Below are 18,964 nucleotides of genomic sequence, written 5' to 3' on the forward strand. Positions count from 1 at the left end.
CCAAAGCAATTGATTATTACCTATGATTGTCTCCACAATTCCTTTTTAAAGAGGTAGACCCTAAGGGGGAGTAGAGTATGAAGGAGGATAAAAAAGAGAGTATCTTGTGTGAAAGAAGCATGGAGAAGATGGATAATTGAATGAGTAGCAGAGAAAAATTAGTTAAAGACAACAAATCAGTTGTGAAGTCAAGTAGTGAATGGTTGAGAAGATATATTAGATCAAGACAATCAAGATACAAACTATAAAGAGGTGATTTGACATCTATTAGAGAGGTGATACCTGAAGGATTGGGTACTGAATCATTTTGACAAGTGATACAGGGTAAATCTCTTAACAAAGTATTCCTAATAGACTTTTGTAAATCTCCTTACTTAATTGTGAGTTTAAATCCTTTAGTCAAGGTGAGACCTAACAATCTTTATAAGCCTTTAACAAGGAAGACCTCTCACAAGGTAGATTATAGTTTATGATCAAAACTTTGTAGCCATAATTGGCCACACTTTATTGCTGCAATAGTGAAGATTTTTGGGTATTATCCCCACCCTAGTTTTACCTTCTCCTTGGAGGGTTTCTAGGTAATCAAATCTTTTGGATTATGTGCTGATTTAATTTATGCTATGGATTTGATGCATGCTTACATATTTTAGTTAACATGTTAAGTTATGATATGGATGATGGTGAAATGTTTTAGTGGTACATTTTTTTAAGTACTAATTCACTCCCTCTCTTAGAACTTACTTTCCCATTATTATTTCCAACAATTGGTCTAAGAGCCTTGCTCTCTAGAAAGTAAAGTTGACAGCTTGAGAGGTAAGGTCATGAAGATGGAAGTCCACAAATTGGGAAAGACTATTGAGAACCAAAAGCTTGTGTTGAAAATAATTGATCAATTATATATTGTCCTTGATGTTACACAAAATGTCATATCTTTACAAGTTAGTGTATGCCAAGCTCACTTGGGTGATGAAGATAGTTTCTCATGTCTGTAACTAAGTTCACTTAGTTACCAAAGGAAGTTTATGATGTTGTATTATTAACCAAGTTCACTTGGTTAACATAGGAAAATAATTATAGTGTTAGTGTCTACCTAGCTAGGTCGGCTAACAAAGGATTTTCTTATTTTGGCATACTGGGTTTAATAGATTTGTTTGTTGGTTCTAGATGAGTGAAGAGATGATGAATTATTATTATAAGTTATATTCAAGCCAACTTGAAAATGCATATGATATAAGTATAAGGTCAAGTTGAGGATTGAATGTGTGAGAACGTGTGGAAGATAAGAAGATGCTTAGAGGAAGGGAATCGGAAGGATAATCATAATATCCTTGTTGGGTTGCAAAGATTAATCTAATCAAGAAGGATCAAGTATTTGAGCTAGAATTGAGATCTAGAATCTACAATTTAGTTGCATCAGCAATCATGTTATATCATTGTTTTTCTCTAACCATTGTTGTAGTGTATCAAATCTCTTAACAGAGTTAGCCTAACAACTATTTGTAAATCCTCTAACAAGGTGACATTCTAGATTGAAGTGTCTAAAGACCTCTAACAAGGCCAATCCTAATAGGGTGGCACCTAACATTGTGTTTTTTAACCTTTAACAGGGTTGGATCCTAATAGGGCTCACTTCAGAAGAGTGAAAAATAGTAACTAATTATAATTGATGGTTTTTTTGAAATTGGGTTTCTACGTTAAATCTTAGTGTCACTTGTGTTCATGCTTTTTATTTTATGTGTATGCAACTAAGTTAATTAAGGTTAATCACATGTAACATCTTAAGATCTGCATGTTCAATATTTTTTGAGTAATATATGATATTATAGTGCTTGTCGAGTTACAACATATTGATAGTGTTAACCGAGTGCCTGTGTGTTAACCAAGTGATAATAGTTTCTATAGAGTTTATGTTTTGTACTAAAATCTAATGGATATATGATTTATTTTTGTGGTAATTGATTTACCCCTCCCCTCTTAGTTACTCCTTGTATATTTCAACAATTGGTATTAGAGATATTGGTTCTTACAGAGAATGTTTCAAGGACCTAAGCTAAAGATCAAGATGTCTTACAAAATAGAGATTCCCAAGTTGAACAAAGATAACTTTGAGGCATGACAAGAACTTATGAAGCTAGATATAGAAACCATTAGTGATTTAGGTAAAAAATATTTAAATACCTAATATAAAGATCCTACTCAAAGTATGACTATGAAGGAGATTGCTGAAAAGAAGAATCATAACAGTATGACAATTGGCATTGTATCTACTCTTAACTATGTTGAATTTGATGAAGTCAAAGAGTGTGCTACTGCACATGAGATGTGGACAAAGATAAAAGATATCTATGGAGGTGATGATAATTTGAGAAGATCCAAGACAAAAAGCTTGAGAGGTCAATTCAATCAGATGAAGATGATGGAAGATGAAAACATTGCAAAATATGTTAAGAGAATCAAAGCTAGTGTAAGTGCAATCAAAGCCTCTGGAGGGAAAATTGACAATGTAAAAGTTGTAAGCAAGGTACTCAGAACCCTTCTTCCTATCTATGCAATTAGAGTGTCAACTATTCAAGAGATGAGATATGATCCCAATAATAAGATAAATTTGGATTTTCTAGTGGAAAGGTTGACAACATTTGAGCTAGACAACTATGATAATTATGTTCCTAGTTCTAGCAATCTTGAATCTTCATTTCAAGCCAAGTTGTCACTCAAGAAGAAAGATGCAAAGTCTAAAGGCAAACAATCTAAAAGTGAAGAGGAAGACAATTCTGATAGTGATCTTGAAGTCATTGAAACCCTTCTTGAAAGAAGATATCCCAAAGGCAAATGACAGGACACATGTAAACTTCCTCTAATCTATTTTTCTTGTGAAGAAGTTGGTCACATTGCTGCAAGAGAAAACAAGAAAAGAAATAAGGATAGAGGCAAGAAGGATTTCAGGAACTACAAAGTCTACAAGAATCAAAGTAAGAAATCTTGTTTCATGGCTAAATATTTAGATAGTAGTGATGATGATGAAATGGTTTACATTGCTACAAAAGATGAATCGGTTAATGAAGATGATAAGATGGAACTTATTTCTCATTTTAGAAAAAATGATACATGGATTATTAATAGTGGTTATTCTCATCATATGAATGGTAATACAACAAAGTTTGAACATATAGAACACTATTATGGTGGAATTGTAAGATTTGGAAACAATGAACCATGTTGCATAAAAGGAAAAAGGTTGTATTTCTCTTACCAATGAACTAAGATGTAACAATGCTTATTGGGTTGAAGGATTGAAGAATAATCTACTAAGTGTGGAAAAATTAAATAATATTGGATTCAAGGTAGAATTCATGAATAGGAAGGCCAAGATGCTAGATGGAAAAGGAAATCTAGTTGGGTCTGGTAATCAAACAAAAGGTAACTTATTCTACCTAGATCTAAGTGAAAGTTCATGTTTCATTGCTCAAGTGGAAGAAAGTTGGTTATGTCATAAAAGATTGTGTCATGTGAACTTTGATAAATTGATCAAGATAAAAAAAATTAAAAGAGTGAGAGGTATTCCTAGTATGAGAAAACCCAACATGGGCATGTGCAAGAATTGTAAAATTGGTAAGATGGGCAAGACAAGTTTTAAGAGCTAGAACTATCATTCCGAAGAAGTCTTGGAGTTGGTTCATGCATTCCTTTGTAGACCTATTGGAATAGAAAGATAAAGTGGAGATAAGTATTTTATTTTATTTTTTGATGATTATTCTAGAATGATGATAGTAATGTATTTGAAAGATATGCCAAAAGCTTTTCAAAAGTTTAAGTGGTATTTGGTTAGAGTTGAGAAAGAAACAAGAAAAAAAATGAAGTGTTTAAGGTAAGATAGAGGTGGAGAATTCATATCAAATGAATTCAATGAATTTCACATTGAGAAAGGAACCAAAAGCCAAGTATCAACCCCTGGTACACCATCAACACCTGGTACATCACAACAGAATGGTACAACAAAAAGAAGGAACAAATCAATCATAGATTGTGTAAGAAGCCTGATTATAGAAAAGAATGTTGCAATCAAATATTGGAAGGAAATAATCAATACAATAATTCATACCTTAAATAGAGTAAAACTAAAGAAAGACTCAAATCAAACTCCTTATGAACTATGGTATGGCTATAAACCTAATGTAAGTTACTTGAAAGTATTTGGTAGAAAATGTTATATATTTTTAAGGAGACTAGAAAAGGTAAATTTGATGTCAAAAGTGATGAAGGCATATTTCTAGGATACTCCAACAAAAGTAAAGCATAGAAATGTTTGAATCTAACTACTCATAAGATCATAGAGAGTGCACATGTGAGAATTGACAAGTTTGCAGAGAAGAGTGAAGAAGAGACTAACAAAGAAATTGAAGACAACAAAACGTTTATTTACTTTGAACCTAATACATTGCCTAATCCAATTGGAAGTTAGCATAATTCACCTCCTGAGTCCCCAAAATATCTAGAAGCACCTAAGTTGTAGTCAATGCAACTTGTGTCATAGTTTGAAGGACCCAATTTGCAGTTAGAAGCTACTGATTTGCAACCAGTGCATCTTGAGTCACAGACAGTGGGACCTGAGCATGATGTAAAAGATCATGGTGAGGCAAGTGGAACAAGCTCTAAATCCAATGCGCCTATATTAGCAAGATATGTTAGAAGGCACCATGCACCTGAGCAGATCATTAGAGACAAGTTAGAAGGTATAATGACAAGAAACAAATTGAAAGGTACATGTTTTCTTACTAAATTTGAACTTAGCATTGTTAAAGATGCTTTGGATAATGAAAGTTGGATTGAAGCAAAGAATGAAGAGATAGAACATATAGAAAGGAATAAGATATAGACTCTTGTTCCTAGACCCAAGGATAAGAATATAATTGGCACAAAGTGGTTTTTCAGAAATAAGTTGAATGAAGATGGAGAAGTTTTAAGAAATAAAGAAAGGTTAGTATGCAAAGATTATTCTCAAGAGGAAGGTATTGATTATTGTGAAACTTTTTCTCCTATTGCAAGATTAGAAGGTGTTAGGACTCTACTTGCTTATGATGCACATAAAGTATTTAAAGTGTATTAGATGGATGTGAAATCTACATTCTTGAATGAAATTCTAGAAGAAGAAGTCTACATAGAGAAACCTAAAGGTTTTGTAGATCCTAGCAAAAAGGATAAGTTTGTAAACAACACAAAACACTATATGGTCTCAAAAAAGCTCCCTAATCAGGGTATGGAAGACTTAAAATTTACTTGATGAAGATTGGTTTTCAAAGGACATATAATAACAATAGCCTATACATTAAAGAAGGACCAGACAAGAAGATTGTGTCAACAGAAATCATTATGGATGATATATTATTTACTGAAAATGATGATTTGTGCAAATATTTTTTTGAGGAAATGAGTAAGGAATTTGAGATGTCAATGTTTGGTGAAATAAAATTATTTGTTGGCTTGCATATTCAATAGAAGAAAGATGGTATCTACATTACTCAATCTAAGTATATCAAGGAGATATTGAAGAAGTTTGGAATGGAGGATTTAAGACTAGTTGCAACACCTATGTCTACTAGACATAAGCCTTTCAAAAATGATGATTCCAAGGAGGTAGATTAGACCACATATAGATCTATGATTGGAAAACTTCAGTATGTAGTACATACTAGGTTTGATATTGCTCTTGTAGTTGGTATGGTGGCAAGATTTTTAGCCAATCCAAAATAAAATCATATGATGGATATAAAGAGAATCATGAGGTATCTAAAGCTTACTGAAGAGTATGTATTATGGTACAAGAAAGGAGGCAACATAGATTTGAAAGCCTTCACTAATGTTGATTGGGTAGGAAGTGTTGATGATAAGAAGAGCTCTAGTGGTGGAGCATTCTTTCTTGGTAAGAGACTAGTCTCTTGGACAAGTAAGAAGCATAATTGCATCTCTTAATCTATAGAAGAGGTAGAGTATGCTACAAGAGTAGTCAATTGTTCCAATATTATTTGGCTCAAATAGTTGTTGTCAGGTATGAAGGTAGAAATCAAGAATCCAAAGGTTATCTTTTGTGATAACACCAATATAATTAATATATCAAAGAATCCTATGATACATACCAAGACCAAACATATGGCAATAAAATATCATTTTCTAAGAGAATTCGTGCAAGACAAAGAGGTGAGATTAGAATATGTGAATACTAAAGACCAAATTACAAACATATTCACCAAGCCATTACCAAAGGATGCATTTTTGTATCTAAGAGGTAAGTTAGGGGTTATTTCCCTATCTAAAGCTTACTAAATGAATTTTAGTGATGCATCAACCAGAGAATGTTGAAGATTAGTCAAGTTGATGTAATATTGAAAGGGTGGATTGCATATGAATTAGTACATTAGGTACATTGAAACTCACTAAATATTGTCTTTGGCATAAGATGTCAAAGAGGGAGAAGTTTTTTGTCATATCACAAAAAAATTTTAAAGGGAGAATTTTCTATATCAGAGAATTTTTTTTGAATGTTTGAAAATGTCAAAGTGGAAGAGTTTGATGGAGAATAAACTTGGAGAGTTTGCTAACAGAGGAAGAAACTGATATTAGAGGAAGAGATTGAAGTCAAAGGGAGTTTACACTGATAAAGGGAGTTCTCATTGATGAGAATTAGAATGAAACTATGGATATTATCATTACTTTTATTTTTCTCTAAAATTTCATTGTATTATGACATGTTGTGTTACCATCAATGCTAAAGAGGGGAGATTATTGAAAATAATTGATCAATTGTATATTTGTCTTTAATGTTATACAAAATGTCATATCTTTACTAGTCAATGTATGTCGAGCTCACTCAGGTGATGAAGATAGTTTCCTATGTCTACCAAGCATTCCACTATTTATCAAGTTCAGAAGATAGTGTCTACCAAGTTCACTTGGGCACCAAAGAGAAGTTCATAAAAGTTCAATTTTAATCAAGCTCACTCGGTTAACAAAGAAAAGTTGGATGGAACTAGTGTTAACCAAGCTCACTGAATTACCTAAGGAAGTTTATAATATTCTAGTGTTAACTGAGTTCTCTTGGTTAACATAGGAAAATCATTTTAGTGTTAGTGTCTACCGAGTTGGGTTGGCTAACAAAGGATTTTCTTGTTTTGGCATATTGAGTTTAATGGATTTGTTTGTTGGTTCTAGCCAAATAAATAGATGAAGAATTATTATTATAAGTTGTATTTGTAAAAAATTGGCTTAGGGAAAAATTCACCCAAGAACTAAAGAACTCAACACAAGCACACAGTAGACCAAAATAGATAGAGTATGATCAGAATGACGATATTCATTCAATATGCCAGCTTAAGAGTACACTAGGAGTGCTTGTATATAAAGGCCTCAGGAGAGCTTCTAGAATGCATAGAATTCAGCATCATGATAAGTCATACAACCAAGCACATGTTCACTAGATATGGGTTATCCTCCGTTAGGCACAGAATTAAGTGCGATGATGTAAGGATAAGCCTACAATGTTGTAGTGCACAAATCAGTAGTGTAGACAACATGTGTTAAATGAGGAGTGCAAATAACTATGTTGTTAACATGACAACTCAATGAATGATGTAAACTCCTATGTTTTAGACACCATGTGCATAATTAGAGTTGCATAACTCAGGAGAGTACACAAACTCCTAAGTGTCTCACCTAAATAAATAATAAAATAATGCAAAATAATTAAATAATGCATTAACCTAAGTAAACTTTAGTAAGTGTAATAAGTAAATACCGATTTACACCAACAACCCCCCTTAAGTGCAACTTAGGGGAATGCCCTTAAGCTTACAAAATCTAGGATGCACTGCACAATGGGTCTCAGCTACTAGGCCATGTTAGGTACCAATGTACATAATGATATGCAATCTCTCATAAATCAGAGAAAGAGGGAAAACCTCATGGGAAAAACCCTCCCCCAAAAAGAGAGATGAAATGATGTATGGATGAATGGAGTAATCAAGACCCCCCCATTATGACATACATCCAGTCTATACATAAGAAAATGATGAGAAGAGGAAGAGAGATAGGATAGGCTCCCCCTCCAAAGAAGAATGTCGAACAGTGACTGTTCTAATGAAGAAGCTGATCCAAGACTATAGAATGGTGTTCCTCCCCTTAAAAAGAAATAATTCCAAGGGTACAAATGAGATGCTTCTACTGTGTGTGGAAAGAATCCCATAGGTAATTGATGTCTTTAAAACTTGCTCAACTGGCTAAAGTACCTGTACCGAAGAACTGTCTATCTCTGCAACTGATGAAGAACCCTGCTGCAACTGTTGATCATAAGTATCCACAATCACTTCAACCTATTAGGATTGATCATGTAGATAATGACCAAGAGAGTTGGATGGAGCCCTCGTGACAGCTAAAGAAGGTGATTCTACATCAAGAAGAAGAGGCAGATCATCAATACTGTCCCCCAAATCTATCACTAAACCTATATCTAGAAGACTAGATGTACCCTATTGTTCTAGACCTATCACTGTGGCTATGTATGCATGTGGACTAAATTGATGGAGTGAACTCTCACTGTAACTGCCAATAGAACCCCACATGTCTAAATCTGTTGAAGCACTATCACTGGTGTCACTATCAGTTTTCACACTATATGATGTGCAGAGAGGACTAGAGGACAAACTTGATGAACTTTCCTCAAAGTGTACATACTTGTCCACAAATATTTGATGTGTCTTAGGATCTTGAAGTCTATATGCTTTCACATTATCTTCATAAACAATGAAAGTACAAGGCCAAGGAGACTATGCCTTGCATCTCCTAGAAGATCTATTTTCCCATCTAGGACAACCGAAGAGTCTGAAGTGTGTCACAATAGGTTTTTTGTTGCACCATGCCTCAAAAGGAGTTTTTCCATCTAAGGATGGACGAGGAGAATGATTAAGAATGTGACTGGCACTATTGATTGTTTCAAATTCTAATGATGGATCTAGAGACTTGGCATGTATCATGCAACTTGCCATAGATTTAAGAGTTTGGATCCTCAAAGGTGCAACATCTGTCTTATGTGGATTGAATGTTGGTAGAGTCTGAAGATCAATGCCCTTGAGTCTGCAAGAGTCCTTAAGTCTTCTATTCACATACATGCTTCCATTATCCATTCAGAGTACTTTGATGGCCTTTTTGGATTTATGTTCTACATGAGTCTTGAAGTCTAGAAACTTGTCCAACACTTCATTCTTGTTATGAAGAAAATAGACCCAAGTGAATCTTGAAAAGTTATCAATGAAGGTAAGTATGTAACGACCCTAGCTGAATGAAAAAGGACTTGCTAATACCATGTGAACCATCTATAGAACACTTGTTGCTCTTGAAGACTTCCCTCTTTGTAACTTCCCCTCTAGATGCATATCCACTAAATCTGTTGAACATTCACCCTTAGAAAAGTTGATTTGAGGTAGACCTTTGACCATTTTGTATGTGCAAAGTTGCTAAAGATAGCAGAAGTCAAGATGACCATACCACTCATGCCATAATTGCATGCTTGAATTTGATTGTGTTAACAAGGCCTTTGAAGGAGACTTGGGCACAAAATGAGAGAAAGAGCACAACCTTTTGTTATGATTCACTTTCCCCATTGCAACCAAGGAATTGTCTTTAAGATTGCACTTTTACTGAGTTTGGAAGGATCTCAACTCTATGTCCATCTCCGAGGTGACTGATTTGGTAGATTGAAAGGAGATTTGAACTTAGGTTTGAAGCATAGAGAACATCTTGAAAGTCTCCATTTTCCATCTCCACGTTTCCTTTTCCTTTAACTTCCATTTTGCTATCATCTCCCATGAAGATGTATGGTACCTTGGAATGCTTCATTAAAGAAAAATCCTACTTTGAAGAACCCATATGATAAGAGGCACCTGAGTCAAATATCCATTCCTTTGAAGAGTTTTAATTTTCCATGAGTGCTTGCCCTTTGCCCTTTGAATATGAAGAAGATCCTTTATCTTTATAAGCATTAGGCAATGGAACATTATGTTTGTTCATGATGTTGCTCAATTCATCAATCTTTTTAAGATAACACTCATGTTCTTCATGAACCGATTTCTTGCAATAAGTGCACTTCTTCTTCTCCTTATTGTTGTCCCCCTTCTTGTTGGAATTTGAGGACTTGCCTTGTTGATTGGATTGTGGTGTTGTCTTTTCTATATCAACAGATTTTCTCTTCCATTTCTTCTTATCCTTTCCTTTACTTGATGATTGTCCAACTAAATTTTGAGAACCCTCATTTTTGGCCACCAATGCTCTAGACTGAGGTGTTTTGAGAATCCCTAATGAATTCAACTTCTTTTCTTCACCATCCAACAATTTAGCATATTCATCAAAAGTGACTTTCTTGTAGGCAGACCCTAAGGTAGTCTTAGAGGTGTTAAAAGAAGATACAAATGTGAAATACTCCGATGGAAACTTGTTATTTATAAGATAGATCAATCTATCATCTTTGATAGAACTTCCACAATCAGTAAGCTTTGTCCTTAGTTCATTCACTTTGATGATGAAATCCTGTATGGAGTCATATGACTTAGGATCTAAGGAGACAAGCTCATTTTCAATTTTGAACACATCCTCTTCAAACACTTTACCATAAAGGATTTCGAGGGTATCACAAGCTTCCTTGGATGTAGACCACTTCTTGATTTGATACATGATCTTATCATCTACCCCCAAACATATATCACCTAGGGCTTTCCTATCCATTGCTACCCAAGCTAAAATATCACTATCTGATACATTATCACTTGCTGGTTTAGGAAGAGTACCATCTACATATTGTGAAACTCCACTGTGCATTAAGTGATACCACATTTTAATTGACCACATAGCATAGTTATGAGGACTTAATTTAGGAGACTTAAAGTTGCCCAAAATGCAAAAAATGGAAGAAAAGTGACACTTTTGTCCACATAACCCTACAATTTGATAGTAGATCTTGAAAGTAAATGAAAAATAATGCACTTTCAAAAAAACAAAACCTGTTTTCTACTCTAGATGTGCCCATACAGAGCATTTGAAGTTGTAAAATGTAGGATTATGTAGGTATAGTCACTAAAAAATTCATTTTTTGTACAATCCTTGCACCAAAACTAGACTACACCACTAAAAAATTTAGGAAATTCTATCCAATTTCAAAAAAAATTGTGCCTAAATTGTGTTGGAAATGATTGAATAAGAATCATGAATGAAGTAATGGAACTGGTAAAGAATGTTTTCAATCATTATTTTTTCATTGATGTCAAACTTGCTACTTGCAAGAATGACAATTGCTTTAGTAATCCAAATACTATCAATTGGTTGATTGACAAGGAGGTGGCAATCAATAAGATGTAACTAGAACACCTAGAGAAAGGTTAAAGTTATGATGTTGTAATGAAGAACAATGATCAACTAAGCCATTGATAAAATAGTGTATTGTTGACATACTCTAAGACATAGAGAATGGACACACTAAAACACATCAAAGATGTAAGGTTTAGCTAAGTCATTTGTAAAGCCTAACTAAGTTCATAAGAGAGTGTCGAGCAAGCTAGTTAGTGCCAAACAAATTCTTAGTTGAAGCCAAACAAATTCTCAGTTGAAGCTGAGAAAGTTCACCTTTAAAGTGTGCTGAGTGATCTTCAAGTATCGAGTAAAGATCAAGTGCCTAGTGAAGATCAAGTGCCGAGCAAAGATCAGGTGCCGAGCGAAGGTTAGTTGCAAAGTGAAGATTAGATGCCGAGCAGAATACAGGAGCCGAGTGACACATAGGAAGCCAAGCATCAGTAAATCAATAGTGCTGAGTTGCTGCATTATTTTGAAAGTCGAAGATTTGCCAGATCTGAGCCAACAAGGTTGTTACCTAGAATTTTGTGAACTAGATAGAAGATAAGAATGATGAGTTGGTGGGATAGAATTCTATGTAAAACATTTTCTAGATGAAAGTTTCTAGATGAAGATGAGATATGGGACAGATACATTGTATCCTACCTAATCTATTGAAAGCCTAAAGTTGGAGAGGGAGAATTGAGTGAGAAAGGTATTTCAGATTTCTATTTAAGGAGTCATAAGGTCATGAAACAAGGAGTTGGTCAAGCATGAAGTGCTAAAGAAGGTGCTAAGGGGGTAGAAAGCACAGAGACTCTATTTTGATAGATGACCACAAGGATGATTGCATTGGTATGATGAGTAAGAAGACTCAAGGAGATGAAGCTTGAGAGGAAGACAAGCTGTCAGAGCTGTAGTGATTAAAGCCAAGCAAAGGATTGAATTGAAGTATGATATGAAATTTGCAAGATATGTTGTGAGTTGTATTAGATCAAAAGTCATTATTGTTACTCTCTAGCAATTGTAACAAGTTAGTATAAATCCTATGGACTTAGGTTGGTTTAATAGCTATGTTAAAAATCCTTTAACAAGGTGACATTCCAAGTGAATGTTCCAAAGTCCTTTGACCAGGCCCATTCCTAACAGTATGGTGAAATCCTCTAACAAGGTCACATTTAACAGTGTGTTGTAAGCCTTTAACAGGGCATCACTTTAGAAGAGTGAGAATTGAGTAGCATGTTACTGGTATTTTTTCCAAATTGGGTTTCCACATAAATCATTGTGTCATGTGTTAATCTTGCATGTTTTATTCCTACATGTTGATTTACTATAACTTGCTAAGATGGGTTTTTTAAGCTTGGGTGAATGAATAGTTTAATGGACTCACTATAATTTGTGAAAAAGTATTATTAGGGAATTTAGACCTTGGATAAATGATTCACCCCCCCTCTCAATTATTCTAAAAAATTCTAAGAATTGGTATCAGAGCCAGCTGCTGATTTAGTTTAAAGGGACTAGAAGCAGAAAAGATCACAATGCCTACGAGAGAAGTTCTCAAGCTCAACAAAGACAAATTTGTTGCATGGAAGAGTTTGATGAAGCTACATCTTGGATCCATAGGAGATTATGCTCAAAATTCAATTGTTACTGAACATACTGATCCAACTGGTACTCTTATTGCAGAAGACTTGAAAAACAAATAGGAACACAATCAGACAATGCTAGAGATTGGTTCTGCACTCAACTATGCTGAATTTGATGATATCAAAGGATGTGACACTGCATTAAAAATGTGGAAAGCCCTATTAGACATCTATGGAGGAGATCAGAATGTCCAAAGAGAAAAAAGAGAAAGCCTTAAAGGAAAGTTTGATGATATGAAAATGGAAGAAAGTGAGAACGCTGCTTAGTATGGCTCTAGAATAAAGGAAGTGGTAAGTGCAATAAGATGTTTGAGTGGTCAATTGGATGAAGATACTATTAATAGTAAGTTCTTAAGAACCTTGTTCCCTATATATGCTATTAGAGTATATGCTATAAAAGAGCTAAGATGTATACCAGGAAATAATCTAAGTTTTGAAGGAATAGTGGGTAGACTCACTACATTTGAGTTATCTAACTTTGACAATTACAGACCTAAGAATGTTGGATCTACTTTCAAGGCCAAGCTATCAATGAAAGATGCTGAATAGGTGAAATCAAAGAAGGGAAGAAAGATGAAATATGTATCCAGTGACAATAGCACTGATGAGGAAGATGTGGAACAATTGGAAGCATTACTATCAAGAAGATTTCACAGAGGCAAAGGAAAGTTCAAAGGTAAGTTGCCTATCATTTGTTTCAATTGTAACGAAATAGGACATATTGCTGCAAGGTGTACATAGAAAAAGTATTACAAGGAAGGCAACAAGTAAAAATATAGAAGATAAGATGATAAGAGAGATTACTAAGACAAAGGTAAGAAGTGCTATATTGCTGAAGAGGATTCCGATGAAAATGATGATGAAGTTGTTTATGTGGCCATGAAGGACTAGTCTGATGAAGAAGACACTATAGAACTGGTAACATGTATGAATAAGAATGACAGATGGATCATAGACAGTGGATACTCACATCACATGATAGGAGACAAAAGTAAGTTTGTTAACTTTACTTAGTATGATGGAAATATTGTTAGATTTGGAAATGATGCTCCATGTCAAATCAAAGGAAAAGGCTCCATTAAACTTATAGATCAAATTTCATGTGACAATGCATACTATGTTGAAGGCCTAAACTACAATTTGTTGAGTGTCTCATAGTTAGGCAATGTAGGATGCAAAGTAGAATTTGGAAACAAAACTACAAAAATCTATGATATTGATGGTAAATTTATAGGAAAAGTAGTTCAAACAAGAAGTAATCTATTTTATCTTGATATGGAAAATATTTCTTGTTTTATTGCAAAATTTGATGATGTATGGTTATGGCATAAAAGGCTATGTCATGTCAATTTTGATAATCTGGTCAATATCAGTAAAATGAAGAAAGCCAGAGGTTTACCTAAACTAAAGAAGCCTGACAACATCATGTGCAAATAATGTCAGCTAGGAAAGATGACTAAGTCAAGTTTCAAGAGTAAAAACTATACGTCAAAAGAAGTACTTGAGTTAGTCCATACTGACTTATGTGGTCCAATAGAAGTACAAAGCTACAAAGGAGATAAATATATAATGTTGTTTGTTGATGATTATTCTAGGATGATGGCTGTTATGTTCTTAAAGAAAAAATTTGATGCTTTTCAAATGTTTAAGTGGTATGTGGCTAGAGTTAAAAAGAAAACAAGAAAGAGTTTGAAATGCCCGAGATCAGATAGAGGTGGTGAATTCACATCAAATGAATTTGAGACATTTTGCAATGACAATGGAATCAAGAGACAAACATCAGCTCCTAGGACTCCCCCACAGAATGGAATTGCTGAGAGAAGAAATAGATCTATGATTGACTGTGCCAGAAAACTAATGATGGAAAAGACTATTGCTGTAAAATATTGGAGAGAAGCTGTAAGTGTGGCTGTTCATACACTGAACTAAGTACAAGTCAAGAAAGGTACAAGTGCAACACCTTTTGAATTATGGTATGGTCACTCACCCAATGTAAAGCATTTCAAAGTATTTGGATGCAAATGTTTTATCCTTAAAGATGCTAGAAATAGAAAATTTGATGCAAAAAGTGATGAAGGTATATTCCTTGGTTACTCCACTAGAAGTAAAGCTTATAAGTGTTTAAATACTAACACTAACAAAATTGTGGAAAGTGCAAATATAAACTTTGATGAGCATACAGAAGTCCAAGTTGAAGAACCAAAGAGAATGGATGAATACAGAACCTTTGTGTATTCTCATGAAGGAATGCTTATTGAAGAGATTGCTGTCAATCAAATTGGGCTTCAACAAAAAGTTTCAGTTTCAACCAAATCACAACTAGTGAATGCCGAGCTGCATTCAGAAGTTGAGTTGCAGAATGAAGAAAATGCACATTCTAGCTCTGAAGCCAGTACACATGAAAAAGATGTAGAACTACCTGACAATGAAGTACATAGTGACACTGAATCTGAGAGATCAAACATGGAAACAAGGATAGAACCAAGATTATCCAAATATGTGAAGAGACATCACCCAAATGAACAGATAATTGGTAACAAAGATGCAAGACCAATGACAAGGAATAGACTAAGAAATGAATCATGTATGTTAAGCAAAATTGAACCTAAGAGAGTGATTGATGCGTTACAAGATGGTGATTGGTATAAAGCTATGGAAGAAGAGATTGATCAAATAAAGAAGAACAAACCCTAGAGTTTGGTTCCCAAACCAATTGACAAGAATGCAATTGGCACCAAGTGGGTATTCAGAAAAAAGCTAGATGAGAATGGTGAGATTACTAGAAACAAAGCTAGACTAGTATGTAAGGGTTATGCTCAAGAAGAAGGATTAGACTATGGGGAAACATTTGCCTTTGTTGTGAGAACGGAAGGAGTAAGAACTTTACTTGCATATGTTGCATATAATGGTTTTTAAGTCTATCAGTTAGATGTAAAGTCTGCTTTTCTGAATGGTATATTGGAAGAGGAAGTCTATATTGAACAACTAGAGGGATTTTTTGATGAGAACAACAAGGATATGTTTTGTAAACTACATAAAGCACTCTATGGTTTGAAACAAGCACCTAGAGCATGATATGAGAGACTTCACAAGTGTCTAGTGCAAATAGGATTTGAAAGAATTGATGATAACAACAACATGTACATCAAATCTGAAGAAAGTAAGGATATTATTGTATTTGAAATCTTTGTGGATGACATCATTTTTGGAGGAAAGGAAGTGCTTTGCAAAAGTTTTGCTGAAAAAATGAAACATGAGTTTGAGACGTCTATGTTTGGAGAGATTAAATTTTTTGTTGGATTGCAAGTACATAAACTAAAACATGGTATATTTGTGACACAATCAAAGTATATCAAAGAGATACTTAAAATGTTTGGATTGGAAGCCTCCAAACTAGTTAGCACACCAATGGCAACTGGACACACACCAATGGCAACTGGACATAAGCTATCCAAAAATGATGAATCAGCTATAATCAATCAAATTAAGTACAGATCCATGATTGGAAAACTACAATATGTTGTACATAGCAGACCAGACATAGCATTAGTAGTTGGAATAGTGGCCAGATTCTCTACTGATCCTAAAGAAAATCATCTCATGGAAGTAAAAAGAATAATGAGGTATCTTAAAGGTACTGATGATTTTGGTTTATATTACAAAAAGAATGAGAAGTTTGAGCTCAATGCATACACAGACACAAATTGGGGAGGTAACATTGATGATAGGAAAAGTACAAGTGGAGGTGCATTATTCTTAAGAAAAAGGCTAGTTACTTGGACTAGCAAGAAACAAACATGCACATCTCAGTCCACTACTGAAGCTGAATATGTGGCAGAAGCAGTCAATTGCACAAACATTGTGTGGCTTACACATCTATTGAAAGGAATGAAAGAAGAGGTAACCAAACTTGTGATATTGTATTGTGATAATACAAGTGCTATAAACATATCCAAAAATCTAGTAATGCATGCAAAAACCAAGCATATTGCAATCAAGTATCACTATGTCAGAGAATTGGTAGAAGACAACCAAGTGAAGATGGAATATATCAATACAAAAGAACAAACTGCTAATATCTTCACTAAACCATTGCCCAAGGATTCTTTTGAATATCTTAGAGGCAAGTTGGGGGTAATGCCCCTAACTCAAGCAGTTTAAAGCAACAAAGAGGCTGCCCTGCATCAACAGAACAAATCATTGATATATCGAAAGAATGATGTAGAGGATGACAATAGGAGCAGAAACTCCTGATCAGTCACACACATGGTGATAGAGGGAGAAAACTTGAGATGCAAAGCTTATATTTTGCATGTTAAAGATGCTACATCTTTGGCATTTATGTCAAAGAGGGAGATATATGCAGATATTGATCAATACAAAGAAAGAGGGAGATATATATGAAAGAGGGAGATTCATGAGAAATAGTAAACAAAAAGAAGCAGTAAAGAGGGGAAGCAAAAAGTAGCAAAAAATGTATGTAATTTTGGTGGTAACTAAGTTGATCAATTGATCAGTTTGGTTTTCCATCAATGCCAAAGAGGGAGATTGTTGGAAATGATTGAATAAGAATCATGAATAAAGTAATGGAACTGGTAAAGAATGTTTTCAATCATTGTTTTGTCATTGATGTCAAACTTGCTACTTGCAAGAATGACAATTGCTTTAGTAATCCAAATACTATCAATTGGTTGATTGACAAGGAGGTGGCAATCAATACGATGTAACTAGAACACCTACAGAAAGGTTGAAGTTATGATGTTGTAATGAAGTACAAGGATCAGCTAAGCCATTGATGAAATAGTGTATTGTTGACATACTCTAAGACACAACGAATGGAAACACTAAAACACATCAAAGATGTAAGGTTTAGCTAAGTCATTTGTAAAGCCTAACTAAGTTCATAAGAGAGTGCCAAGCAAGCTAGTTAGTGCCGAATAAATTCTTAGTTGAAGTAGAAAAAATTCTCAGTTGAAGCCGAAAAAGTTCACCTTTAAAGTGTGCCGAGTGATCTTCAAGTGTCGAGTGATCTTCAAGTGCTGAGTAAAGATCAAGTGCCGAGCGAAGATCGAGTACCGAGTGAAGATCAGGTGCCGAGCGAAGGTCAGGTGCCGAGTGAAGATCAGATGCTGAGCACAATATAGGAGCCGATTAACATAGAGGAAGTCGAGAATCAGTAAATCAATAGTGTCGAGTTGTTGCATTATTTTGAAAGTCGAAGATTTGCCAGATCTGAGCTGACATGGTTGTTACCTAGAATTTTGTGAACCAGATAGAAGATAAGAATGATGAGTTGGTGGCATAGAACTCTATGTAAAACATTTTCTAGATGAAAGTTTCTAGATGAAGATGAGATATGAGACATATACATTGTATCCTACCTAATCTATTGAAACCCTAAAGTTGGAGAGGGAGAATTGAGCGAGAAAGGTATTCCAGATTTCTATTTAAGGAGTCATAAGGTCACAAAACAAGGAGTTGGTCAAGCATGAAGTGCTGAAGAAGGTGCTAAGGAGGAAGAAAGCACAGAGACTCTATTTCTATAGATGACCACAAGGATTATTGCATTGGTATGATGAGTAAGAAGTCTCAAGGAGACAAAGCTTGAGAGGAAGACAAGCTATCAGAGCCGCAGTGATTAAATCCAAGCAAAGGATTGAACTGAAGTCTGATATGAAATCTACAAGATATGTTGTGATTTGTATTAGATCAAAAGTCATTATTTTTACTCTCTAGCAATTGTAACAAGTTAGTATAAATCCTATGGACCTAGGTTGGTTTAATAGCCATGTTACAAATCCTTTAACAAGGTGACATTCCAAGTGAATGTTCCAAAGTCCTTTGACCAGGCCCATTCCTAACAATATGGTGAAATCCTTTAACAAGGTCACATTTAACAGTGTGTTGTAAGCCTTTAATAGGGCATCACTTTAGAAGAGTGAGAATTGAGTAGC

This window comes from Cupressus sempervirens, chromosome 10, assembly GCF_028749045.1.
Source record: "Cupressus sempervirens isolate cs-2001-9-10 chromosome 10, ASM2874904v1, whole genome shotgun sequence".
Classification (NCBI taxonomy): domain Eukaryota; kingdom Viridiplantae; phylum Streptophyta; class Pinopsida; order Cupressales; family Cupressaceae; genus Cupressus; species Cupressus sempervirens.